General features: G+C 39.3%; 1 protein-coding gene and 1 pseudogene across 3 annotated transcripts in view; one reads left to right on the top strand and one right to left on the bottom strand.

Annotated features, from left to right (window-relative positions):
- The window catches only part of FRMPD4 (FERM and PDZ domain containing 4), a 742,584-nt gene that overhangs the window by 344,458 nt on the left and 373,584 nt on the right, over positions 1-24,542 (bottom strand). The window lies entirely within an intron of this gene.
- The window catches only part of LOC109454994 (nuclear autoantigenic sperm protein pseudogene), a 74,535-nt pseudogene continuing 56,729 nt past the window's right edge, over positions 6,737-24,542 (top strand).

Below are 24,542 nucleotides of genomic sequence, written 5' to 3'. Positions count from 1 at the left end.
TTGTTTGTCTTTTATCTGTGCGCTACAAAGCAGAACATAGCAGTCATGACAGAAGCCTTGACACAGCCACCAAGCCTAAAGTATGTGCTACAGTCCCGGTGCAGAGATGCCAAACTTTCCATATTAAGGACTACTTTCCATGAATCCAATAAGTACCCGAATAATTCTAATGATGCATCTGGATTACAATTTCTGTAAAAGGCCAGAGAGGAAATATTTTTGGTTTTGTGTGCTGCATGGTCTGTTAGTATTCCCTTTGAAAGTAAAACTGCATCTAAGTGAAATTGAGTTAATCAGCTTAGACAGGTTTCAATCCCCAAGAATTAGAAAATTTAGACTATATGTCTTCAGTATTCATTTTATCACATTTTTCAAAAAGATATGTCACACAAGTTCAATGCAAAATAATACAAAATAGTATATGAAACAGTTACAAAATATTACACAACAAATAATATTTTTCCATAATAAGAAAAGTGAAACAGATTGGATTCATTTAAAATACTTTCCTTCTCTGGCATACTTTTATTTGTGTTTTGGGTGAGGATAGCATCATAGAAATAAAAGCAAACCCAATGGAGATTACATTAAAGAGCTTACAGCTTTGACAAAGCATCAAACAAAACTGTTTTCTGTCCTCACAGAATTTTACTGAATCTGGAGAACTTTTCTTGTCAAATATTAAAAGACCATAAAACAACAGCTTGTGCTCCATAAAAGTCTATTGTGAAAGAGAAAACTATACCCCTTATCCTACTTAATTAGGAAATTTGTTAGTAATAGCAATCGCTCTCTAAATATATTGATTAAAGAGAAGGTAATTAATTTGTATGTATCAAGATATTTATGAAAATAGTCTCATACCAGTAAGAAGAGAAGTAAAATAATCTTGGAACGTAATAATTGAGAACATAAAACACTCAATTTATAGATAAGCCAAATCTCACTGTACCGTTTATCTTCAAACTGCTTTCTACTTAACTGGCAGTTTCTGTTTCATAATGCATTAATATAGCAGTTTCTCCTCTTAATGCATTAATTTTTTAAAAATTTTTATTAAATCATAGCTAACATACAATATTATATTAGTTTCAGGGGTACACTATAGTTACTCAACATTCATAGACCTAAAGAAGTGATCACCATGATAAGTCCAGCAACCATCTAATACTGTACCATGCTGTACAATATTATTGACTATATTCCCTATGCTGTATATTACATCCCATGACTTATTTGTTTCATACCTGGAAATTTGAACCTTTTATTCCCCTTTACTTTCCCCACCCCGTTAAAATTTTTCAATTACAATTGACATTCAATATTATTTTATATTAATTTCAGGTGTACAGCATAGTGGTTAGACATTTATATAATTTATATAATTTAAGACATTTACATAATTTAAGAAGTGATCCCCTTGACTAGTCTAGTACCCCATCTGGTCCTCTACATAGTTATTACCATATTATTCCCTATGCTTTACTTTACATCCCTCTCACTATTTTATACGTACTGATTTGCATTTCTTAATCCCTTCACCTTTTCACCCTGCACCCAATGCCCTCCCATCTATCACCCCGATAAATCTAGTACGCATCTGACACCGTACATAGTTATTATAATATTATTGACTCTTTTCCTTATGCTATACCCTACATCCCCATGACTACTTAAAATTATGCTTAAAAATCCTAACCATTATCTTTGAGAACAATTAATAAACATAAGCAAAATGTGTCACTTTGTCAAAATCCAAAAAGTGCCTTTTGATGTTATAAAGTCCACACTCAAGGGCAGAAGCTACAGTTTGAACCAAAAATTAGGTGACGAACAAATCGTCACTTGTTAATTGTTTTGATCCGGGGCATCCTTTTGTCATTTAATTAATTGTAGTCATAATCTGACAATTAGAAAACAGCATATTTAGGAGTACTTATTGGAAAATATGTGATGACTAAATTCACTCCCTTTGAAAAAGGTTACACAACTTGAACTACACATAGTCAGGCTGCAAAGTTGAAGTTAGGGAAAGTGGGCTGCCACCTAGCCACGTACTGAAGAGACAGTTCTCTGTTCCCACCTCCTGTCTATGTTGGAGAAAAGATAGAGTTTTGCAAGAGAGGGCTTGGAAAGGGACAGAAGCACAGGGCTTTACTTTTAAGGCAACACAAGTCGATTCTTATGTCATCCTTATATTTGTTGGCTCAACCCACCCGTGGTCATTTTTGCACAAACACCTTTACTTCCATCCTCTCAAGAGATGAGAAGATGGAAGTCACACTAGGATTCCAGGCAAGGCATCCATCTCTCCTCTTCCTTAAAGCAACTGATTTCCCACAGAGGCTCAACCTTGCTCATAAAAGAACTGAACACAAGCCCAGCCAAACACTGTGGGCCTCCAGTTGCCCTTGTGGCCACAGGGGCCTTGGCTTGGCTTCCATTTAGTTCCAGAGGGTCATTCCCCAAACCTTAGACTCCCAAAGCTGAGTCAAGTGGGATCTTCCCCTGAGCATAATCCCCATAAGTAACCCCTCTGTAAAGGCAATTAAGACTGCATGTGAAAATAGTTCTATCTTTAATTTTTTGAGGTACCTCTATACTGATTTCCATAGTGGCTGCACCAATTTACAATCCCACCAAAAGGGCACGATGGTTCCCTTTTCTCCACATCCTCACTGACACTTGTTGTTTGTTGATTTACTGTTGATGGCCACATACAGGGGGTACCACATCATAAATTATATAAATGTCTAACCACTATGCAGTACACCTGAAAGTAACATAAAGTAATACTGAATGACCACCGTAATTGCAAATACATTTAAGAAAAAAGACTACATGCAAAGAGGCAGAGTGAACAAGGCACATGTTGCGTGTGGATAAGAAGTGGTCACAGAAGTGGTAAAGAGTAGCACCTTCCTCCCTAAGCCAGCTCCCTAGTGTCACAACCTGGCTGCCCTATGCTTTAGAAGGGGGCCCAGGCCTGGTTCTTTCTACCACATACCTTGTCTTAGTAATCTTCCTAGGACTCATGAGCCTCTAACGGCTGAGTTGCCCAATGAGGGCACAGTGCTACGAGGAGCCCAAAGCCTTGCAAGCTCGTGGCTCCCTCTGTGCACTGGGCACCCCCTCCATCCTGTCATATTTGGTTGTCAGTGCCTGAGTCAGCTGCTTTGATCACAGTTGTCTGACACAGTAGGCTGAAGTAACAACTATATTTGCTTCTAGAGCCCGAAGCTACTTCTACCTCTTGTGAATCACCCCACTCAGAATGGGGTTCATCCAATTTCTACATGGTATTCTACCTCCTCCAGCCTGTCCCAAGCATGCTACCATTAAGTAGGGCTCTGGAGGTGAGATACTGACTGTGACCCAAGGGCAGAAATGAATATTACATAGTAACCCACTTCACACATGCATATATGAAACATTTATATTATATTTAATCAAATCTTAGATGCCATTGATCTTGAGTCCCACCTTGACTCTAGAAGAGATGCCAATATAGGAAAAATGTGCAATTTAATATTCAAAATATGAAAACAAACAAAAGTGTCATGAGACAATACTCCACTACATACGAGGCATGACAATTAAGTTCGCGAACTTATCCTAGAAAAAGTGCTACATACCTCATTGCTGAATATCACTACGGTCACCTTTGAAGGACTCCCCTTGGGAAGCTATGCACTGACACCAGTGCCTAGTCCACCCTTCATAGCAATTTTGGAACTCTTTTTCTGGAATGGCCATCAGAGCTGCCGTCATATTACCCTTGGTGTCCTGAATGTCATCAAAATATCTTCCTTTCAATAGTTAATTTATCTTTGGGTAAAGGAAGAAGTCACTGGGGGTCAGATCAGGTGAGTAGGGAGGGTGTTCTAATACAGTTATTTGTCCCTGGCTAAAAACTCCCTCACAGACAGTGCCGTGTGAGCTGGTGCATTGTCGTGATGCAAGAGCCATGAATTGTTGGCGAAAAGTTCAGGTTGTCTAACTTTTGCATGAAGCCTTTTCAGTACTTCCAAATAGCAAACTTGGTTAATGTTTGTCCAGTTGATACAAATTCATAATGAATAATCCCTCTGATATCAAAAAAGATTAGCAACATGGTTGCAACAAGCTCATGAACTTGATTGTCAGACTTCGTATATGCCACTCTGGTATTTTATGTCCTATTCTATTTCATTATTTAAAACTTCCACTTGATTACATTGTTTTGTACACCTGAAATTAATTTAAAAAATAGTAAAAAAAAAATCCACTTGTGACTAGCTAAATTGATTGATTTACGCACTGTATGGTTTGAAGCTGTCATTGGAAAATACAGAAGATCCCTTACAGGTTTCCATTAAACCTCTGAGGGACTCCTCACTCGAACCACAGCCCACAGGCCCTAAATGACATGATTCCCACACCTCCCAGACTTGCCCCGCCATTTTCCTGCTTGCCCACAAAGCTCATACCAGGCTGCTCTTCTTGAAGTCCCCTGAGCATGCCAAGTTCATCGCCCAGCTCACATTGCCCTCTCTTGAGTGGTCCTGAGTTACGCCTACAGTTTGTTCTGGCTACATGTATCAGCTCTCAGGTCAGCCCCCGTTCCTCTGACACCCTTCAGTCACCTTACATCACCTCATTTTGCTGTTGGGAGATAATTCAGGTTTTTCCATGTCTTCTGAGTCAAGGGCACTGAGAGCTTGGTCCAAGGATGTTCGGACAGCAAACAGCCCTACAGCTACATAGTGCAGCCCTGGCCCACAGATTTATTTCCTGAGCAGGAGGGTAAAGGGAGAGCTTATCTCGCCTGCGCTCTGAGACATTAAAGGATGGGAAAGTCTCCCTCCCTCCGCAGAGAAGATCTGCTTACATTCACTCCAGGCTGATAAAGAGAGAGGCTCTCTCTCAGAGGGGAGGATGGGCAGGTTTGCTAGCAGATTCTTCATAATTGGGAGTTTCCTCAACTCCGCGTTTTCCAGTTAGGACACAAACCCACTGTGTGCCCAGCATTTTTCCAGGCCCCCTGCACGTCATGTTAGCTAACTTGGGTGGGGGGGGGCAAGGGCACCATTGCAAACATGCTGTGCCATGAGTAATAACTGCCTAAATCCATTTGGGCTCGTTTTTTTCCTTACAGATTCAATTGATGCCAGTGTGGAAAGGTAGTCTAGCAGCTACATGTCTGCACAGGAGCTGCTCAATGCTTGTGTACAGCTCTGACCACATCTGGACTAGATATGTGACTCTGCTCATTGTCACATATCTAGAGACGCTTAGCCTCACGAGGACAGAGATCAGGTAACGGTAAAATCATAATCAATGTAACTGTAGACTTCTATCTGCTCAGTTTAAAATTTACAAACCGTACAAGCCACTTCTTCACCCAAACATGCCCCTCCTATGTAAGCTCTCATCCATCTTATAAGTGGGCAAAAAGGTCTCATTTTTACCAAAAAAAAAAAGTGTTCTCCAGAAAGTATGTTGCTGGGCACATTTCTTAGCTCAAGCAAAGTTTCCATACATTTAAAGCATTAAACAATAAACTCAGTAACGGGAGTTCTTGGGGAATAAACGTGGCTTAGCCCTGGTTATGGAATGTTTTCTATCATTTAAAAAATGTATTCTGCTGCCTTAGAAAGTATACAGAGAGAAGTGGATTTTGTTTGATAATTGAGTGTCTTGCTTCCCCTACGGGGTACTGGCATGAATATTAAACATGATTACATCGTACAGAAAGAGGCTCTCTGTTGGTACTTAGTCCAGAAATTAAAATTTTTAATAAACTCCCAACAAGGATTTTTTCCCAAGTTTTATCTTTCTGGGCCCCATCAAGTCAGCTACATTTCTCTTTTCCTTATCTTTTGGCTAGTCAAGTTTCCGCAGCACCTCTTTTAAAAGCCTTCTAAGTGAAATGAGCAGCATAACCCCACGCTCAATCACACCACTTAGAAAACATTCTTCTGGTTATCACCTTCTCCTATACAATACTGATGGAATTAGTTCCTGACTGCTGTGTACATGACTCTGCCTACCCAGACTCCTGGTTTAATTTTTAAAAGCAAAATGTCTGTTTCTCAATGGATCTAGTGATATTTATGGCAGTCCAAGGAAAATAGAATAATAAAGTGTGGAGAAGTGTTCCTCGAGGCAGGAGCAGTGATGTGGTCCTGTGTTTTACTACGAGCATCTGCTCGGGTGCTTTGCATTCAGGCAGGACGTAGACCAACATAGCATTCTCCCTGCCTTGTATGAGGGAATGCAGTGGCAGGGCACGTTCACCCTAGGCAGCAAGGAACCTTGAGTCCCAGTGCTCCACGGCCCCTAACTTGCTCTGTGGCCTTGAAGAAGTCCCCTGTCCTCTCTTTGCCTCGTTTCCCTCATTTGTAAAATGAGAACAGTACCTGGCTATGTGAATTAACTAATCAATCATTGTAAATGGCTCAGAGAGAAGTGCTGGAGACCGGCAAGCCATTTGTGGGATGTAAACTGCTATCTCCCAAATACTCCATATGTGCGACTCTATTAAGCTAAAAAAACCACCAGTGGTTTCACAGCAAATTATACTAAGTGCTTTATAAATTCCAGAGGCAAATGCTGATAAAGGTTCTATAAACAGTGTTTACAATGACAGCCATGCACAGAACTGCAAAATAACATTATGTGGCAGGCATTCAGAAATAGAATTAGTACTGAAATAATCCTTAGTTCCTAAACCATGCAGGAAAAGAAATCTACGATGGCCAAACTTCTAGAACTTCAGACCTCATCCATTGACATTGGAATGGAAGACACTGCCAATGGACTTTCTCAGTTCAGGTAAAATAGGCACCAGAGAGCCAAGGAAAGCACTGAAACAGAAACAATAGCAGCCATTGGGTTTCACATTTCACCGAAGTCTAGAGAATCAATGGGTTTTTACAGGCCCAATCTCATGTCTTCTTGCCACAGCCCTGAGGAAGTTTCAGGACGTTGAAGGAGAGCCAAAGGACAGCTATCCCCAAGTCTGTCCTCTTTTTATTTAATGTAGTGATAGCTCACTTCAGGCATTACTTCACACGGTTCCTGTAACTCGACTCGGGGGCATCTCCAGCCTGCAGAAACTCACTTCCCATCAGGACTGTCCAGCACCATAGGCAGTAGTTTTCAAACTTGGCTGCATGGGAGATTCCCCTGGTGAGCTTTTAAACGTCCCGCAGTCCAGCCCCACCCACACCAACTACATCAGCAAAGCTAGGCTGGGTCCACGCATCCGTATTTTTTCAAACTCTCAAGACTATGGCAATGCACGGCCGCATATCAGAACCAGTATTATGAGGTGTCCCGAAAAACATTACCTGAATGAAAGACAGGCCAGGACATCCTTTTTCCATTGCTGCTTATTCCCCTAGACCAAGGGTCAGCAAACCATGTCTGTAAAAGGCCAGGTAGTAAACACTATTGGCTTTGCCAGCCACACAGTATCTGACACAACTACTCATGTCTGCCCTTGCAGCACAAAGCAGCCAGAGACAACATGGAAATGGAAGGGACAGGGCCAGACTGGGTCCTGGAGCCCTGTTTTGATGACCGCTGACCTAGACTATGCTAAATTATTTACCTGTATCACTGACCTAATATGTTATGTACAGTATAAAACACACACAAATGGGAAATTCAGATGGATAAAATAAATGCATCTTTAACTATGTGTTTTATTATTAATAGCATAGGATGTGCTCCAGTGGAACCATCCCTGTTAGTATTTTTTTATAGAGAGCACTTGGTTTTAATATGCTTAATTCATTTGGAAAATCTTGGTTTTATACTCTGTGATATAGCAATCTGAAGGGCTGGCATGAAGTTCATTGCAAAACTTGGATCAGTAGCTCTCGGACTGAAAGAAAATCTTGACAGGGACATGTTGACCCAAATGCTGACTGGCTGAGTTTTCCAACTCATGAATGTTATTTTTCAATCCATGCTCACGAACCAAGAAATCATTTTTGTTGAACCTCTGACAGTAAATGTCCACTTTCCCTAGCAATAATCAGTTGTCCAGGAAACTAACCAAATAGTGCTAATTTTCATATTCTTAAAACATGATGAGCTCAGAACCCATTGAAACCTTAAATCTGGAAGCTTTTGAAACAGGTTAGAAAATGCTGTTCTCAAGGATTTAAGCTTGCATCTATAAGTGTTGAGATATGGTAACACTCATGTTTTTCAGCAACAATGTATTTATTTCAGAAACTACAACGATGGAAAGACTGACAAACATCCATTTACAAAATGGTCCAGAATTTTAAAACCTGTTTCTCTTGAAAGCAGTTAATTGCTTGTACATTATTTAACATTGTATCTTGAAATAACGGACAAAACACGTTTATGTCTTAAAAAGATCTACTACACAGTATACTATTAATACCTTCTTGTCATATATGAAAATAATTTTTGTAATATAAAAGGAAACACTTAATTTTGATAAGATTTTTGGAAGTATTTTGCCATGAGATAAGGAGCAAGCCTCTGCAGATATGAAAATATTTTTAGGGCTAAGTCCCATCTCATTACAAAGTACAGTAAACAATCTACTATTTAAAGATACATTTTAATTAAATGATGAATAGTACTGACATCCTACAGGATGTCAGTGACAACATGGTACAAAACACTGAAAGCCAACAAAAGGGAGGCAGCGAGATCACAGCTGACAACCCCTCCATGTTATAGAACTTTCACATTTCCCTCTGGATACATGATCAAACATGAAACATGAACACATGGACAGAGACCAAAATGAGCATTCCAACATCAATTCACATATTATATGCTAAAAAAGTTTAATATCTGTTCTTTACTTTTAATATAAAAGGTAAATATGAAGCCCTACACTGGATCAACGTGCTACACTCCCAGCTTTGGAGCCCCCTGCTCTTGAAGGCAGGGTTAAAGGCTTGGCCTTATAAGGTGGTCAGTCAACACCTTCCTTTCTACGCCAGTGGCAGACATTACAAATCAATCAGAATGCTTCTCAGCCTCTAGGACTCTGAGGCACCCACTGCAATTAGTCAGGCAGGGCAGTGAAATGTAATCCATTTCTCATTTTGCCTCTGTACTAACTATGCACAGTTTCTGCTTTGGGGATACCTACATCAATACTTGGTAAGCTAACTGAATGGAGTCACCGCATTCTCATTCCAAACAACTCAGACTTTTCAAGAAAAGACAGTCAAAAGAGACCCCCAAAATTACAATTTTTAAGGTGTCTGCTATTTCAGGTAAATATTTTTGACACTTTCCCCTGTTCTTATTACAACACAACAGCAGAAAGGAAATGTTTCTTGTTAGTGAAAAGCCAACACATAAACCTTTGCCATTGTAGGGGAGCAAAATTTGTCACCCAATGATATGTCTCTTTGGCTGATTATTTTCAGCAAACAAAAGACTCAGGAAGAACCATTGACCTTCCCCCTAACTGCCTAAAAGAACTGAGACAGAGGACCTGCTCCAGGAAGGAAGTTATCATCATAGATATTTATAGAATAATATGAACTAGATGTGACAGACAAGGAGGAACCTAGCAAGGCCCTCTGACCAAAGTCCTCTCTGTGACCCATCCTTTCGCTATGGCCCAGCAAATATATTTACAAACATTAACTCTTTTCACCCTCCTGTGAATTGCCTTACTTCCTTTTGAAGTTCCAGGACTCTACCTTCTCCTCCTTAGTCTAGAATGACATACATACCTCATTTGGCCTAACTGTCTTTGGAATCTCTTGTGTTGGTGTGGATTCCCCACAGGTATGTATTATTGTCTCCTGTTAATCTTTCTTATGTGATTTTAATTATTCAAGCAGCAAAAAGAGCCAAAGGAGGGAAGAAGGAAATTTCCCCCACCCCCACAACGTTTACTTGAAATCCAATATATGCAATCACCAAAAACCTTAAAATTCAAATGGCTTCTATATTCAGATCTTAAAATGGCAATAGGAAGTTCATTAAATCAGAACTAAACATTCTTCAGTGAATATAAATTTTAACGATTTTGGTAACATTAAAAAATGCTAAACTGTGCATGCCATTTTCAATGATGATCCCCATAATGATAAAAGACTTTTACTTCCAAACCAGACGGTGTGAACAGTGCATTCTAGCACTCGGAGGACTGGCTTTCAACCAAACCTTGTAATGTAAGAGAGAAGGGCATAGAACCCTAGAAGATTTTTGTAGCACTTTTCATAATACTGAAAGCAGGCACACCACACAAAGGTTTATCTGTGTAATTTTGTGAGGGAATACATTTCAGAAGTTGATCCAAAATAATGATGGAAAAAAAAGGGAAATGCCAAAAGCATCAATAAAAGTCCTTATGTTTGATAAAAAAATAAATAATAAAGTTTTCCACTGAGTTTAACAAAAGCTATTAATTATGGCTATATCACCTTCAAACACACAGTGGCTGAGAATATTTTTAATTTTATCTTTCTTTCCAGAATTTAGATCATGCAATTACCACCACAGATGTTGCTCTTTAAGAAATCTGGAAATGAACACAAATTGTAACAATTCATCCAGTTTACTAAACCTAACAAGCCATATGAGGTCTCTGCTGACTTTGAATAACCACCTTTGTCTCCTGTTTCTCACCTTCAGCATAATTGAAATTTTGGGCCAGATAGTATCATTCTTGGTTGTAGGGTCATCTTGTGTGTTCTACGTTGCTGTTACCAGCATTCCTGGGCTCTACCCATTAGGTGTCAGTTGCATCTCCCACTCCTCCTGATTTAGTGACAACCAAAACTGTCTCCAGACGCTGCCAAATGTTCCCTGAGGGACAAAATGTCCCCTGGTTGAGCACCACTCCACAGGCACAAATCTATGGCCAAGTCTTGTATCCGTATCAAGCTCACATGACAACATTTTGATTCTTGGTGTCTAGTTCTCATTTTAGTCTGTCTATTGTGAAATCTGCCTTTGCCTTGCTCTAGCCTCTGGTAAGGACGCCAGTGAAGTATCTTGCCTGCTTTACTCTTGAGAATCTGCATATTTTTAACCCATGCTTTGCCCACCTTATTCTCATACACCTAAATATTCCCTAAACATCCCCAGCTGATTTTCCCAGACCAGTCACTGCCTATTGGTATTTGCTATGTTCTGTTCCACAAATCCACCAAATTCAATATATGAGATGATACTGACATGATTCAGAAAATGCTGCCAAAAATATGGCGCCTTGGCATAGTAGATATTTTAAGCTGAAGGAATTTGAGAAATGGCAGGTACAGGAAGGACTCTCTGACCTTCTCCTTCTCCCCAGAGGCAGGTCATAAGACCCTCAAGTGAGAGAGGCCCTCTCCACACCCAAGGAAAGGAACGCCCTTCTCTCCAAAGACAGAGGGACACAGAGAGAAAGCTGAACAAAGAGGCCTTGCTAAGTTTCGCCCAATTTACCAACCTTAGCTCATGCTCTTTTTTTTCTACCACAAGTTTCCCCACCTTTTCACTCTTCCTCAAACCTGGCATAAAAACACTCAGTTTTAACTGTTTCTTTGGGTCTTCATTTCCTTATGAAGGCTCTCATGTCATGTAAAACTTACATTCTGAGACATAGTGGCACACGTGGTTAATGAATAATTATTACGGCACACCTCTCAACACAACTAAATGGAAGATTAAAACCAAAAACCATCCCCCACAAAAAATATCCCTTTGTTTGAAATATTAAAATGAAATAGGTTTTCTAGATTTGTTTGAAAACGAAATTCATTTTAAGTCTTTAGCCAAAATTTTTGGCAAGCAAACTCAAGACTTAATTACACAAAACATTAAATAGTATATTAGTCACTCGACACAAGTTAAATTTATAACTGATAAATTGAGAAAGCCATAATCAGAGAAACTACAGATTATCTCAAATATAAGTAGTAACACTGTCTAATAAATATGACATGCCAAATGCTAGCTATAGAAATCGCTGATCCACGGTATTTACTAAAATGCTTGCAACATTAAAGATAAAGCATTTTGTCTTCCTTTAAGAATGCACTAATTGTGGTGCATTTGTGTTTCTTTAGGCAACCCAGCAGCTGTGGTTCCAAACATGAGGCTTTGAGAAATACATTTAAATGAATATTTATAAACTTTTCTCTAGCAATTATATTTAGCAACGGTAGCAGATGCCTCCGCTTTTGCAGTGTTAGCTGTGTCACTAATTAGAGTCCCTCTTTAATCACGCTGTCCTCAGTCACTTGTCTCTTTAGTGGACTACCACCACACTCAGGAGAGAGAGCAGCACAGGTCTAACAAGTCTATTACCAAGTTTTTGAAAAAGTCATAAAAACATACATAAACCATAAGCACTAGATGTTCATAACCTCAGATTTTCCCAATGCAACTATAGGCTCATTTGAAATTAAGATTTTTATGTTCTGAACATCTCAATGGGATATTATTTCGAACGCCGCTGGATAATTTCTGTGTATCCTTTACAGCCCCGTTGCTCAGTGCAGGGTCCACAGCCCACCAGGCTACTGCACAGAATCCTCAGCCTCACTCCTCAAACTCATTTAGAAGCTCTGGGAGGAGGAGTCTGGAAATGCAAATGTTTGACAAGATCTCCAGGTGACACATAGGTACCCTAAACTTTGCAAACCACAGCTGTAAGACAGTTTAAGTCCACTCTCTCCAGGGAGCCTACTTGATAACTCAAAGCTGGCTAACATGCCCATCTTTTGTATTTCCAAGGACTCCTGAGTTCTTTTCTATCATGCCCTCATTATCTGTAGTGGAATTGATTCAGTTATTTCCTCCCTCTTCACTCTAAACTATTTAGTGTCATAGATTTACACATTTATCCATGCCTAATTGATAGAAGGCAATCAGTAAATTAGTTGATTTAATAAACCCTTTCAGCTTTCCGATACTGAGAGTTAGGTGTTAATGTCTTTTGCCCTGAATTCCAGAAATATTTGCCAAATTTGAACCCTAGAGCAGGTTTAACATCACTTCCACATACAATACTTACAGCCACCTTTCATTCCTTGGGCCTGATTTCCACTATGTAGTTTAATACATTTACATTGCGTACATTACATCGTGATACACATATTACATTCGATTTTGGAGAAGCTCCATTTTAACTCTTAAAGATTGAGGAATTTTGAAAAATTCATGGGGGATGAGGGAATCAGATCCATTGAGAAGAAATTAAAAATAATGGAAAGCTTAAGTCAGGAACTAGATTTATAAAACAAAAATGAAACTATCCACTTCTCAGGAAATTAAAAGGAGTTGGTTATAAACATGAAATAAATGGGGGAGGGAAGTCACAAAGCCTTACTCTTTCAAAGAGTTTGGATTTTTCAACTTCCTGGGTATTTTACATTACAAAAAGAAAAAGATCTGAAACTTTGGCCAAGAATTCTTTCAACATTCCTTGTTCTCAATTCAAAGTTCTGGTAGATAAATTCATTCTATCTTCTCTTATGTCTGTAAAGTGACTCAGAGCAAATCCCAACACCTTGAAAGCTGATCCTTCTGGCAGCTTTGGGATCCCATTTCCTTGAGAATCATCCATCATTAATTAACCCCTCACTTACCATGACCTCCAGCCTTTTCCCTCCACTGTTCCCTTGAAATTGGCCTAAAATGTGCTCTTCTGTATCACTGAAAGGAAATAAAACCTTACGTATCTGTGTAGTTAAGAGTTCAGCAAATACTTTCTATGAAGGGCCAACTAGAGAATGTCTTCAGCTTTGTGTGTCATACAGTTTCTGTCCTAATTACTCAAATTTTTCTGTAGGCAATACGTTAAAGAAAAATGGGCATGGCTGCATTACAAAAAAACTTTATTTGCAAAACAGGCAGTGGGCTAGATTTGGCCGGCAGGCCCTAATTTGCCAACCCCTGGTGGAATGCTCAAGGCACTGTCTCATGGCAAGTGCCCCTTAATCTATAAACTCTCCCTTTTGTTACTAATGTGTGATCCCAGGAATCCTGACTTCTATCTACTATTTCTAAAATTGTTCCCTCAGAGGTAATCAATGGCAACCATATTGCCTGATCATATTACCTGTTCTAGTCTTCGTTTTCTCAAGTCTGAAATTTACCCTTCCTTCTCCAAATTCAAAGCCCTATTATCCTTCTGATTTTTAAATATTACTTCTCGATCTCATTTTTGGCTACTTTTTTGTCACCTCACCCATGAAATATGAACATACTGCAGATTTAGTCTTTCCTTCTTCTTTTGGGATATGTTCTACTGAGTGATCTCATTAATTGTTCTCCCACCACTCCACCCAGAGTCTTCTCAGACACCCAATTCCAAGACTCTGGACTTCAGCTTTTTGATCTCCCATTACGCCATGGGTGTATATTGAATCATCACTGAATTATCCCTGAATTATCACCTGCTATTCTACTCTGTAGTGAGTTCAGGGATGGTGTCACTTCACAGAGGAAGCCCACCATAAGAAAATACGTGGTCTCATATAAGAGGTCATTTATAATTGCAGGGTGTCTGTGATTAGGATGGAAAAAAAAAAAATCAAGGAGTTGAGGATGCTGTCTTCCAAAACAGGGGAAAGAATGCTGAAAGCAAGGGCATCTCATTTCCAATAATGAGAAGTATGATTATTTGTGTCAGTCTTATTGATGAAAACTGGGGAAAAAATGGAAACAAAAAAACAAATAGAAATTATATAAATAAAAATACAAAAACTTAAAAACAAAAAATACAAAAACCTCAGTGAACAGGTTTAAGATCAGATAGAGCTGAAGAAAGAATTAGTGAACTGGAAGATAAATTGGAAGAAATTATCCAGACTATAGCACAGAGATCACACGTTGTTAAATACAAAAGAGAGGGTAAAAATATAGAGGGTCCAATTAGAGGACCTGACATACATTTACTAATGAATACTGAGCAGAGGCAATATTTGAAGAGATAGTATCTGAGAATATTTTACTCTGATAAAAGACAATAGTCCACAGTTTCAAGAAGTCCCAAAAAAATCATCAAAAAGGATAAAATAAATCGAATGCTCACCTAGAAATGCATATATTCTCTAAAGTAACCAGAGCAAAAGAGAGATCACCTTCAAAAGAATTACATTTATAGTTAAAGCAGATTTCTAAACAACAGTAGAAATTCCAAGACAATGGAATAATACCCTTAACGAGTTGAGAGACAATAATTGCCAGCCTAGAATAATAAACAAGAATACATTTGAAGAATCAAAGCAAAACAAATTCGTTTTTAGGCAAATGAAAATAATTTACCACCAACAGAGCTATTCTAAATGAAATTCTAAAGCATGTACACAAACCAGGTTTAAAAAAAAAAGACAGGGGACATCCCAGAAGAAATTTCTAAGATGCAGAAAGCAAAGAAGAGTAAAAATAGCAAATATATGGGCAACTAAACAAATACTGACTGTATCAAGCAAAATTCATCTTATCTTGGAGGATAAATTAAGATACACAATAATAATAAGAGCATATACATTTATAAGTGAGAGAATGAGCAAATGGATTTTAAATATTCTTTGTATTCTGTGGGAGGAAAATGAAAGTATTAACTTTAGACATTGACAGCTAACAAGACATGTTTTGTTTTTTATAGAAACCACTAAAAGGATAAAAATTTGCCAAATCAACTAGCACTAAATGGATGGCACTGAAGTGTCACACCCATATCCAGCCATCATAGCAGTGAATGTACAGCTATATGGGAGGATGAAGGGTCCTGCCTTGGTGGGCCCAGATCCTGACCACTCCATAAATAAACAAACAAAAGATAGAAAAGTAACATGGAATTATTAAGACAAATAGAAAACACAGAATAAGATGGTAGATTTAAATCTATGCATATAAGTACCCATAATTACATCAAATGTAAATGAAATAAATGCTCAAGTTAAAACATAAGATTAAATATTTTATAATTTCAACTTCATGTTGCTTGTAAGAGACATAAAATTCAAGACTATAGAAAAAAGTTAAAGGCTAAATAAAACATAAGGAGATCTGGAGAGGAGCATCTACCTACCAGCAGAAATAGCGTGGAAAATTTAAACTAATTATTGATCTTCTTCCCTGCTGGGCAGATAAAGATTTCTGGTTATATTAGGGTATGCTACCATTCAAGTTGAAAATAGTTACCCATTATAACCAACTTCTCAAATTAAGTCAACTTAGCTGCATTGGCTTGGGGATAATATAGCTTTATAAGCAGTCACTCCTTTGTTCCACATGAATACTATTTTATGTTGGATATACCTCAAGATATACCTCAAACTACAGATTTCATTTAATGACAATGGTATTTATTCATTGGAAGGAAGAGAGGAAACCAAATTGGTGATGGCTTCTGAATTTTATTTTAACATTCTCACTTTATTTTTTCTGAGGGATTGACTAGAACTGAGACCAGCAAGGAATTATGTGACGTTGTTCAGCTCATTAGACTGCAAGGGCACTGCTCAAAACACAAATTAGCAGAATGCAATCTGTGGGGACCAGTCAGCTTTGCTCCTGCTCGAGCACAGATGTCCTTTCTGATCCAATCAGCAACTCTTACACAAAGGGGATCAGCAAGACTGTGTCAACAGAAGGGAGCAAACCTGGAACACCAGAACACAAAGCAAGAATGCTCTGCCTGAAGTCTGCCCTAAGGCATCATATAAGACAGCATGTTTTGTGCACTGGAATTACAGTAATTGGCTTTCAAAATAAATACTCTCAGATAACAGACCATCTTGTCTGCATGGCCCACTCCTTAGTTCATTCAACAAATACTTAATCTGGACTTATGACTAGGAGCTTGGTATACGATGGGTAGTCAAGAAGATGGTCTCTACCATCATGGTGTACACGGCTTAGGAAATGATCCGTTAGCTTGTTTTTATATAACAATTTCTCACTTCAAAAACAAATCTAATTACTAATAAGTAGGGCAAACAAAAGGTCAAAAGTGTTGTGTGGTTCCACTCTTCCAAGAGGCAAGGAAACATGAAGCCTTAAGAACTTGCAGGCCTTGTTTTTGGATAATTTTCCATCAGTGGTTTAAATTTGAACCTTTAAACGGTGAGAGTGACTTCTAAGTGTCCGTCTCTCAGAGCTAGTTCCATGTAGACAGCTTTCCGATTTCAGAGGGAGCACACAGAGGCATATAGCAACTCGAAGAGAACCTGGTTCTGAGCATACAGGCTCCCAAGAGCGGGGATAGCAAAGTATGGCCCATAGGCAAAATCTCACAGCCACCATTTTTTTGTAAATAAAGTTTTATTGGAACACTCGTAGCCATTCTCACGTGTTTATGTACACTCTATGGTACATGCCATGCTAGAATGGCAGAGTTGCATAGTTGCAACATGGATCTTATGGCCCACAAAGCCAAACATTTTATCATGCAGTCCTTTACAGGAAGTTTGCTCTACAGGGAATCCAGGGAGGGGCCTTCTCAGCCATATGTAAAATGGTTTCAGCCTCCACACAGAGACAAATGTTGAACAGTGAGGGGGAAAAGGTTTTTTCAGCAACTAGTACCTACCAAGCTGTCTCCCTGGGGCTAGGTAGACTGTTATTTAATAAATTATTTTGTTTTATAAAAGTCTTTTTCTTCACATAATTAAAGCCTCCCCACCTTTCTTCCTCCTTAAATGCCTGTAAGGCTGCGAGGCCACCTCCACTGCCTTGGTGAGCCAGGATCAGGCACAGCTCTGAAGAGTGCACACTGTTCCAACTATTTCCTGGAGTTTGCTGCCTTCCTGTCAAAACCCGGTCTCTTTGTCATCCATTCCCCTACAGTGCCTGTTGTGGCATTCTCTGCTGGTTCATCAGGAAGGCCCAAGGTATTGCCAAGGCGGTGACTCTGTCAAGTACCTACTGTTCAATTCAAATGCACAAGCCCCAAACACAGCAAACGTGTGAACCCCGAAACACACCTCCCCAGGGCCCAGCTGTACACACAGAAATGAGAAGACAGATTCACGATCTCTTTCTATGGTTGCAGTAACAGAACCAAAGTAGCCTTTGAAAATTAGCTACCAAGCATCAAAATTTTTCTGTTACAATGACCCTGAAAAGACAAAGCTTCCTATAACTGCAGAATCTTTTGGATACAGAATGGTTTCTGTGTGAGCTCTGCAATGACCTTGGTGAGACTGTATTTACTTGACTTTCTCAGAGCGAAGAGTGGATCTGTATAGAATACAAGGTAGATGTTAATGAGATGCAGAGGTCCTCGGAATGTGAAGTACAGTGGGGGAAGTCCTTGTATTTCTATAGGTGTGAACAAAAGAAGCAGAAGCATGCCAGAAAATGCTAGGCCCGCAGAGCCCTGGTGAATTCTGCCAAAGCGTGTATGTTGCAGAAAATCAAATGGTCATTCGTACACTGAGATCATCCCCCACTTTAGTTACTATACAGCACTCACACATACAGCCTTAATTTACCTGCCCTTGAAAACTTCAGTGCCCTCTCTAACTCCTCTCCCTCCTCTGAGCCCTCATAAATCTGTGCCAAGCTCTGGGCTTGGCTGCCTCAGAAAGTGCTGTCACATTTAACTCCTGTTTGCTCTCAGTGGCCTCTAGTTCAGGCCTTCTTCTCTTCCAGAAAACTTACACTGGTTTTCTGTTGTTTCTTTTTTTTACTCCCCACCCCCTTTTTTTTTGCAACACAGCACACATGCATCAAAGTACACTGATCTAAACTATGCAGACCGTCATAAAGACTTGGAGTATTATAGCCAAGAGAATATTAATAAAATGGCTGGAGAAGTTATAAAAAAATGAATAAACTATGCACACCGACGAATATTTACATTCATGTCTACAGACTACTTTCAGTACCTCTGAAGGCCCCTCGTGTCCCTTCTCAGTCAATACTCCTCCCAAAGGTAAACCCTATTCTGATGACTAACACTCTAGGCCGCTTTTGCCTGTTTCTGCACTTCATTTGAATGGAAGGATTCGTGCTGGATGTCTTTTACTCAGCAATGGTCTGTGAGATGCATCCAAATTGTTGCATGCAGTGATGGTGTGTTTTCTTTTCATTTTGATACGTTCATACAGTGGAGTACTATACAACAATGTACTTATCTGTTTTAGTATTGGTGGATATTTAAGTTGTTGCAGTTCAGCGCTGTGAATTCTATAACTCTACAGCACATATAATGCCAATAGTGTCTCACTGCTTTCTAATAAACCTAGTCTCCTCGTTCTAATACTCAAGACTTTCTGTTACTGCATTTGAGTCACTGTCCAGCCTTTATGGCCCTGCTGTGCCCTCTATGTCCATGGTCATTCAGCCAAATTCAACCTCCCCACTGCTGAAGCACACCTCACTCACGCCCCCACTCAGGGCCTTTGATTTAGCAACGGCGTGGGCCCGGGATGCCCCCTCCCTACTATATTCATTTATGCCTGTGGAAAACGTCCACAACCTTCTGGGCTCATATAAAAATGCCACCTCTCCAGGAAGTCTTGGGAAAACATCATATTTCCCACCTTGAGAGGCCAGTCCATTTGAGGATCCTGCAACTATTTCTTGTGGCACGGTAGTGCTGACCACTGTGACTTCATAACAATTACCTGGAGAACGGCACGATACAAAGGGTCAGCTGCCATTTTCACCTCACACTGCCATTTCTATGATGTAATCTCCATTCTCAATCAAACTTCTGATGGTACTTGTACCATGTCCCAAAGGACACCCCATTTTTGGGTCACTGGAATTTCATTTGTCAAGTAAATACTCATTTAGATGAATCCTTTCATAGTGCAAGCAGCGGGAGAATTTGGCAAATCAAGAAGTAAAGTCGTTGGATGATAAATTGGATGATGTTCAGTTTTGGTTTAATTTTAATAAAACAAGGCTTTAAAAGCCATTTTCAAATTTAAAAGACATTTTTATTTTTATGGGCATGGAAAAAGAAAAGAACTAACAGGAAACGAAACTGGTTACCTTTAGCTTATATTCTTATAATAAATACTCATTCCTTGCTCTTCCCTTAGTTTCTGATCAATGCAAGGCCCTGGGCTGCTTGCTGGGTGGGGTATAGGGACCAGAGACTGGAAACCTTGCCCCCAGTGATCTCACAGTCTATTGGGGAAAACAACAAGAACAAAAAGCAATACTGGCTTGAGAAAACCTTGGAGGAAATACCAAGTACATAAGAAAAACTTTTGGAGACAAACAAGAAATGCTATCAGTATTTCTGACTGTGGAAAAATTGTCTCTAAAAGTCACCAGTATTAATTTAGAACCCATTATTAGCTAACTTCTGTTGGGTCAGGCTTTGGAGGCATTTGTTGAAGCACAGAATATGTCTGTGAAATTACCAACCAAAATCTCCTGGAAAAGTATAAAGTGGAGATCCAGTTGAAGTGGTCATTAGAGTCTTAAGTTTGCATCTAGTCATCCTGGGAACATAGTCTTTGCCCTGAAGATACAGTCATCAACACTTTGTATAGTAACCATATGTAGCAATGTGAATCCACGATGCTAAAAAATTAGGGAGAGATTTCAATCATTAAATCATTTCAGTATTTTGCTGCTCAGGATGCTTCAGGACATTTATGAAGATCCCCACGTGGGACTTTGGCCTGTCATCACCACTGCCCTCTGGGGACAATTCTAGGATTCCCTGGAACTCTTCCCTGGTCAATGTCTCTGGGGCCACTTGCTTGTAACCTGAGAACACACTTATTCACTTCTCTGTCAATTCTGGGGGATCCTTGAATGTCATTTAAATATTCTTCCCAGAGGCTGTGCCAACTTGCAGGAAGGTTTCGAGTTCGCCTCCCTCCCTGCCTGTGGGCACAGGCTAATTGTGGGCCGGATCCCTCATCTATCTGTTCCTCCTCTACCTGCCTGACCCCTCGCTCATAGCACTGACTTTCAATGAGGTAAATGTGCAGATAAATGATGCCATCCTTATAAAAACTATTTTCCTATTGAGGAGTTATATTTAAATCAGAGTGCACAAAAGAACTTTCCCATCAAATATGTTTCATAATTTCTAGTTTCTAATCATCTCTACCCATACTTTTGTAGTGGGCTGTAACAAATTGGTAAAATGGCAGAGTAAGATCTGACCTGTAAGTTCATATTTTATTGATAGTCACCCAATTAATAATGTTCTCTATGAAATAGTGTTCTACAACAGAAGACATGTATCATGTCTTTATCATGAATAATTCATTTCGTATGACATGCATCAAGCCCAAATTCGAAATGGGGCACCAGGCATCTATATTTTATATGTGATTGTAAAATAAAATTTTTCCCAGGGTGGCTTCTGCCTCGAGTGAATGAGCAACGGGAGGGGCTGTCTTTAAACAGCTTCATTGAACAGAGGCAGACAATGGGCTCCCCTGTCTCTACCGATAATGAACAGTGAGCACAACTCTACACCGCCATGTCCCCAACAACTGATTTTCTTACTTATAACATCTGGGGAACAAAAGGAAGGTTTGGATTTATTATTACAGGCTTACTACAAAGAAATGGTCCTCACCCACAGGTGATTTTGCTCCCAAAGGGACATTAGGCAATATCTGGTATCATTTTTGGTTGTCACAACTTGGGAGGGGTGAGGCTATTTGCATCTAGTAGGTAGAGGTCAGAGATGCTGCTCAACATCCTCCAATGAACAGGACAGACAGCCCCCACAACAAAGAGTTACCAGGTGTCAACTGTGCAAAGGTTGCGAGAGCCTATTTTAACCTACTGTTGCCACTTTAATTGTGCAAGCTTTTATGTAATGGACCACAAATTCCATCTTAGTTTCCCATCATTATAATTAGCAGCTTAGGACCTAGTACACCATAGATGATATTTGGCACTGACACCTTGGTAATTGGCATCTCACTTTTATTGTTCACAAGTATAAATAAACAAGTCACATGCCATATTCTGAGGAAAACCTGCCAGCCATAGGTGTAGTGAGTTTTCGCGTTACCAACTAAGGTACCAACAATTGAGTTCAGTCTTGACTTGCTGCCTAGAAGCTTCTACTTAGGAGGGCACAATCTACCATGAAGAGTACCTAACTTGGATTCACTGGTCTTACATCGGGAAAAAATGCACTGTGCACTTGTAATTAATCTTTTACAGTGTTTGTGCACGTGAAGTTTGACTCTGACCTGAGTGTCTTCTCTAAAATCTATTTTTCTCTATGATAACCCCAGCACTTCTGACTGCTGAAAGCTCTATTTTTATGAAGGTTTTTCCCCACATTGCCACCTAACTTATCAGCCTAACTTATCAATTTACAAATTCCTCTCTTTTTGTTTCTTCTTTGTTTTTAAGTACTATTCTCATTTGGGTTAGTATTTCCATTAATCCAACTATTCAAGAGGAAGAAAGTAGCAGTTAAAGACCTAAATAACACTTGTCTAAAGATTGTGACTTAATACACCGATGAGCCGATGGGTACTAGTTAAAATGAGACAAGAATCATATATAAATACACAAACACACACACACACACACACACACACACACACACACACACACACACGGGAGGTATATATATACACACATATACACCTCTCTCCATATCTGTAGTCATCAAACATATCATAAGCTTATAACTTATCATTTGTTCTATATTCTGAATTGATTATTACAACTTCATTTATCTTCTAATTAAGATGGCTAATGAGAGAAAATTAAACAAACTTATGATTTTTATTTCAAATTAAATCCCAATTTATGTCATTGTTCTTATAACTGACTAATTTTACCCTCCTTAATTTGCTTTATTTGACCTGTCTAAAATCAAATTTTCATTTTATGTCTTTATTTAAGGCTTGTGGGAAAATACCTTGCTTTAATTTTTAATATAAATTATATATTCAGATTTTGCCCCTTTAAAGATTCTGCTTGCATTAATATTTTGCTGTTAAAGTTGAAGAAGATTGAAATTCTTCTTCAAGTAGGCTCAACTGAAAAAGAGTACTTGTTGGAAGTACCTATTTCTTGGGACCAGTGAGTTGATCCAACAAATGTTGTTTGGGAAGAAAGGTGTCTCTCCCCTCCCTCTGCCCCCTCTCTGTAGCTCCTCTCCTTTCCTAACGTCCACAAGTTTACTACATCGGGGATGTCTGAAACCTTTCACAAAATGCATGTACACTGCCAGTATCATGCCCCATGTGCAATCCATTCACCATCTCACACTAGTACCTAATGCTTGACCCTTGCACACAGTGAGTGCCCAATGGCTGTCTAAGTAATAACATTAAATTATAATTTTTGATGGAAAAGTTGAGTTTGTGTAGCTTTGGCTATACTTCAGGGTTTAAAAAGGCTTCGCTAAAAAATAACTGGTTATAAGTTCAAAAATTCTTAATATGAGAGTTGGGGGGGTCTTACTAAACACTTTTTTTTAAACTCAGATTTTATCATTAGGAAGCTGTTTAAGTAGTAGCAACATTTATGAAGTTTATAAAAGCTAGGCGACATATGATCTAAGTATAAGGAATCGATTTTCTATGCAAGAACTGCCATGAGAAACTCAGATCAGGGTTTAGTAGTGTCTAGGCACAGGACGGTTCATCGGAGCCTCCTGAGAGAGGCCTTCTGACAAGTCTCACGTAGCATTCCGTTCCCTCTAATAGGGTGCTAAGGACAGTAATTCCTTATAAGATTTTGTGAGCAAATGAGATAGTGTATGCTATGTGCTTAAATAGTGCCTGACACACAGTAAGCAGTCAATAAGTGATAATTACTGATATAGATCATTATCTAATAACTAATAATGATCTCTAGTAAATCACCTAGTTGGTGGGGGGTTACGGGGGGCGGGTGATGAGGAACAGAATTCACAAGCCAAACAGTTGAGTGAAATTTCCAGTCTACATCTAAAATAAACTATCAGTTTAGAATTGAAGGACAGACAAGGAGCTTCCCAGACAAGAAAAAGCCGAAGGAGTTCATCGCCACCAAACCAGTATTACAAGGAATCTTAGAGGGGCTTCTTTAAGACGGGAGGGGGGTTAAAGATGGGTAAAGGGGAAGGTATTAAGAAGCACAAATTGGTTGCTACACAGTAGTCATGGGGATGTAGGGTATAGTATAGGGAATATAGTCAATAATACTGTAATAACTATGTATGGTGCCAGACAGGTACTAGATCTATCAGAGTGACAGATGGAAATGGGGTTGGGGGCAGGGTGAAAAAGGTGAAGGCATTAAGAAATACAAACTGGTAGTTAATACAGCATGGGGAATATAACCAACAATGTTGTAAAGATCATGTAAGGTGCCAGATGGGCACTGGACTTTTATCAGGGGGATCACTTCATAGACTGTGTAGATGCCTGACCACTGCACTGTACACCTGAAGCTGATGTAAAATAATATTGAATGTCAACTATACCTAAATATATAGGTGAATATAGTCACGGCATGTGGAGTACAACATGCGGAAGACAGTCAATGGTACTGTAATAGCTGTATAAGATGTCAGAGGGGTAGTAGATTGGGGGGTGGGTTATCAATTTACGGGGGGTTTAAATGTCTAACTATTACGTTGCTTTGTACACCTGAAACTAATA

This window comes from Rhinolophus sinicus, chromosome 18 (genome assembly GCF_057876585.1).
Source record: "Rhinolophus sinicus isolate RSI-liver-muscle chromosome 18, RSI-T2T, whole genome shotgun sequence".
In the NCBI taxonomy this organism is placed as follows: domain Eukaryota; kingdom Metazoa; phylum Chordata; class Mammalia; order Chiroptera; family Rhinolophidae; genus Rhinolophus; species Rhinolophus sinicus.
The sequence above is the reverse complement of the archived record's forward strand: the minus strand, read 5'-3'. Positions and strand labels throughout refer to the sequence as shown.